The sequence below is a fragment of the Glycine soja genome, chromosome 18, assembly GCF_004193775.1.
Source record: "Glycine soja cultivar W05 chromosome 18, ASM419377v2, whole genome shotgun sequence".
NCBI lineage: Eukaryota > Viridiplantae > Streptophyta > Magnoliopsida > Fabales > Fabaceae > Glycine > Glycine soja.
Genome location: NC_041019.1, coordinates 48,956,299 through 48,961,456, shown reverse-complemented (window position 1 = coordinate 48,961,456; position 5,158 = coordinate 48,956,299). Strand labels below are relative to the sequence as shown.

At 33.0% G+C, this 5,158-nt stretch overlaps 1 non-coding gene across 1 annotated transcript; it reads right to left on the bottom strand.

The window, feature by feature from the left end:
- Positions 1-382: 382 nt before the first annotated feature.
- On the bottom strand, positions 383-454 carry TRNAQ-UUG. The gene has a single exon. It is a non-coding gene; the product is annotated as a tRNA-Gln (tRNA).
- Positions 455-5,158: the final 4,704 nt, after the last annotated feature.

The window sequence follows — 5,158 nt, the reverse complement described above, 5'->3', positions numbered from 1 at the left end:
TTATTCTATTCCTTTTTCAACTCAAGTGCTTATTCCAATTATTATTATTATTATATTTTTATACAGTTATTATACATTTATACTCCTCCTATTCTTTATGAATGATGCTTATTTAGATCTTTTATGAATATTGTGTATGAGAAAAAAAAATCTATTCTCTTTTTAACTCCACTATTTATTCAAGGGCAATGCTTTGACGATCCCGTGGAGCTAGTGAAAGCTTTGCTGTTAATAACGGTTCATATTGCACCATCCATAAAGATGGTCTACCCTAAAATTTCCCCTTATTCAAATTGTTTTTATTAAATTCTTATACTCCTATTTTCTAAGAACGATGCTTTTATGGATTTGGCAACATATTTTCATAAGAAAAATCAAAAAGAGGTCCTACCGGGAGTCGAACCCAGGTCGCTGGATTCAAAGTCCAGAGTGCTAACCACTACACCATAGAACCTTGTTGTTAGGAGGTTCACATGTTATACTATTTAAAAAATTTATTTTCAGATATCCATGCCTTTTCCCATTCGGATCTCAAACGAGCATGAAAGAACATAAATTAAATCCCATAAATTATCATTTTTATTTTACATTAAACTACCAACTATTATTAGGCGACTAAAAAAGTTAAATGGTTTTTTTACATATGTTTCATTCCAGTTAAATGGTTCACCCATAAATCACTAAAAAAGTAACCACAATAACATGGTTTTTTTAATTAAATATAATTTCATTTATAAGAAAAAGACTAATATGTCCTTTTATTAAAAATTGTGAAATGACTATTGAATCCCTATAAGAAATAGGAAATGTCTAATAAATCCCTTTCTCTAATGAACATAGTGCGACTGATATGACTTCAAGCATTGCCGGTTATATGTGACATATAATCCTCTTTCATCCTATTTTGTGGTGGATTACACTAACATTTCTTCGGCAAAATACTGAATATTATAATTCATGTTCAAGTTCAAATACCAGCATTCTCACATGACTTGGCAAAACAACTCTCATTCCAAATGTCTTGATTCAATCAAACTATATTCAATTAAATTTAGGAACAGAGATTTTAAATTTGAAAATTACATATGAAATTGGGAGAAATGCACAAATTACAGATGTTATGAGCATCACCATTTGGACATTTTATCATACACTTGGAGTGCAATTTAAGGGTACTCTAATGCCATTATGACATATCAAACAAAAATATCAGCACCTATACTGCAGAATCTAACAAACTACGTGTGCAAGGTTATAAAGAAAAACAAAATATCAAGACCCCCACCCCACACGTCTTAAACTTGCTGAATAACAATAATCATTTAAATTTCATCATAGAATATTTTGTAAAAATTTCTTAAGGAGTTTCCTAGATTATCAATGATAGGAAACAACAAGATTTTAAAACCTATGGTTCTCACAAACAATCAATAAACAACAATAGATAATGATGTGTACCTTTCTCCATAGGAAGACTTGTACCTTTTTCCATAGGAACTTCTGTCTGGTGTATTTTGATTTCCTTGGAAAATGAGAGAAATAAAATTTCACTTCCTTTGACCTTTCTTTTCTGCCTCTCTCCGTTCGTGATGGCTATGGGTGAGAGAGAATATTTTTCTGGTCAGGAAGGGGACCTTATTTCACGTTAGTGGGTATTAAGCCCCTTTTATAACCACTACTCCCATCAAGTAGCAGTTAACCTAGAAACTTCTCCTATTAAGCCCAATTACAATTTAGCCATTAATCGTTAATTATTTACTTATTAGTCCCTACATAAGTCACATGCCTCTCACATGAGACATTAATTCTTACATTCTCCCACTTGGCTCATGTGACATTAATAAACATTATGGACTAAATAAATAAATAGATTAACTAACATAATGCGCATTAAAAATGACTAAATTGTTCTGTACATTGGGTACATCATAATTTCATGATTAAGAATATGAACCAATTCGAGTCATGGCGGTTGTACATCATCTAATTGATATAGTCCCTTCCATATACTACAAATTAGTCTTCTCCTTAATATGATCATTAGTTAGGAGTATATAATTGGTCTAACATAATGTCTTCATTCAAGACAAAACCTGTTAACATTACTCTAACACAAACATGCATGCAAACATAGAGAACAGGTAATTAGAAACATATCATAATTGAGCTCAGAGTGTCACTAAAAATACATAAGATAAATTACACTTAATGATCATCAATAACAATAATACCCATACTTTCAACAAGTTCTATAATGTCTTGGGCAATAATCCCTTATTCAAAGGGTCAACTATCATAAGGTTTGTGCTAATATGTTCTATTGACACTCTTTGTTTCTGAACTTCTTCCTTCACGACAAAGTACCTCAATTTCATATGCTTAGCACCCTTAGAGTACTTGTCGTTCTTACAAAAAATATTGTTGTGGAGTTATCACAATACATTTTCAGCGGCTTAGCAATACTGTCGACAATTCCAAGCCTTGAAATAAAGTTCCGCAGCCAATTAGCCTGAATTGTAACCTCAAAACATACTACAAATTCAGCTCTCAGATGCAACAACAACTGATGCATACAAAATTACTTTCATTTGTTTTCGTTCCATATCATTTTTAGGACATTGTGTGAGACTAACTCTGTCTCATTTCTAAATTAGAATAGACGATGTTAAACACCTTTCCATCTTGAATCTCTCTAGCACTTTATCGATATATATACTTTCTGAGATAAGCCTAACAATTCTTGTGATCTATTATGGAATATTTCTATCCCTATTACATAGCTTACCTCACCCATATCTTTCACTTCAAAGTTTCTAGAGAGAAATTTCTTAGTCTCATGAAGAAGACCAAGATCGTTAGCTGCAAGCAAGATATCATCAATATACAGAATTAGAAAATAATCTTACTCCCACTGACCTTCAGATATATACACTGATAAACAGTATTTTCCTTAAATCTAAAGGAAATAATGGTATCATTAAACCTCAAATACCATTGGCGGGAAGCTTGCTTTAAGACTGTATATTGATTTCTTTAGTATGCACATCATGTGTTCATTTCCTTCAACTGAGAACCCCATTGGTTGGTCCATACAAACATTCTTCTCTAAATCTCCATTAAGAAATACAGTTTTCACATCCATCTGATGTAGCTCCAAGTCATAATGGGCTACTAATGCCATAATAATCCTGAAAGAATCCTTTCGTGAGACGGGTGAAAACGTCTTTTTATAATCAATGTCATCTTTCTGAGTAAATCCCTTAGCAACAAGTCTAGCCTTGTAACGTTCAAGGTTGCCATGAGAGTCACATTTAGTCTTGAAGACCCACTTACAACCAACTCTCTTACAACCCTTTGGTAATTCTACAAGGTCCCAAACACCATTATGTTTCATGGAATCTATCTCTTCTTTCATGACATTTAACCACTTCTCAGAACTATCACAACTTACAACTTGTGAAAACAAAACTGGATCATTATCATTAATGCTTAAGTTTGTTTCCGTTTCATGTAGGTATACCACATAATCATTCGAAATAGCTGGTCTCCTTTTCTCTTTGAGACCTTCTTAATGCTACTTCTTGTGGTTCCTCCATAATAGGTTCATTATGCATCATGGGTTCATTATTGTGTTGCTCCTCTTCATTAATTTTGTAGCAATAACTGAAGGAGCAATCACCTTACTATTAGAGGCACAAGCTAAAAGGACTTACACTCTAACTTCTTTAATTTCCATTTCTCGTGGAACTGTACTCCCACTTATTTCATCATTTCCAATGAACCTTGCATTTCCAGTTTTGACAATTCTCATACTATGATTAGAACAATAAAACATATACCCCATTGACTTTTCTGGATAACCAATAAAATATCCACTGATTGTTCTTGCATCCAATTTTCTTTCTTGCGGATTGTAAATTCTTATTTCTGCCTGGCAACCCCAAACATGCAAGTGCCTTATACTAGGTGTCCTATTTGTCCACAGTTCAAAATATGTCTTTGGAACTGCCTTACTAGGAACCCTATTCAACAAATACATGGCATTTTTCAAGGCATACATCCACAAAGATACGGGTAAAGTCTAATTGATTAACATATTCCTAACCATATCCATTAAAGTTCTATTACGTCTTTCTGATACACCATTTTGTTGTGGTGTACCGGGAATTGTGTATTGCATACAAATGCACATTTCTGAAGGAGCTTAGCAAATGGACCTGGGTGTTGCCCAGTTTCATCATATCTTCCGTAATACTCACCACCTCTATCAAATCTAATAATTTTCACATTTATGTCTAATTGCCCTTTTACTTCATTGTAGTAAATTTCTAAGGCATCCATTGCCTAAGAAATCTCGAGCAGTAAGTAGACATAACTGTAACGTGAATAATCATCAATAATGGTGATAAAGTATCATTCCTTTCCGAAAGAACTAACATCAAAAGGTCCACAAATATCAGTATGCATAATTTCAAGAAGCTGAGTGCTTCTTGTAGCTCTTTTCTTTGTATGTTTTGCTTGTTTTCCCTTAATACAACCCACACAAATATTTAGATCCGTAAAATCTAGATAAGAAAGAATTTCATTCTTTATTAATCTTTCCATCCTTTATCTAGAAATGTGACCTAAACGTTTATGCCACAAGAAAGCAGATCGTTCATTCACTAAACTATGTTTAGTGTCAACATTATGATGCAGAGTCAAAACAGTTTCAGCATACAAACTGTCTAATTTCAATTTATATAAACCATCATAAAGGATACCAGTACCAATGAGATGATTATGCTTAAATAAATTGAAACATTCATTACCAAAATTAAAAGAGTATGCAATAACATCAAGTTTAGATAATGAAACTAAATTCCTAGATAAACTAGGTACCTAAGGAGTTTCCAGTAAATCTAAATGATATCCAGTGTTGCGTTTTAAACAATAAGTCTCAACTATTTCCACTGGAACTTTCACTTCATTCCCCATGAAAATGAACTTCTCATTTGGGCTTATGGTTTGGATTGTAAGGAATCTCTGCATAATGTTAGAAACATGAGTCATACATCCAGAATTAATCCATCATGTATCATGGGAAGCTACAGTTAAGTTTGATTCAAAACATACATGAGCATTAAGCTCACTATTCTTTTCGAACCAAGACTTACAC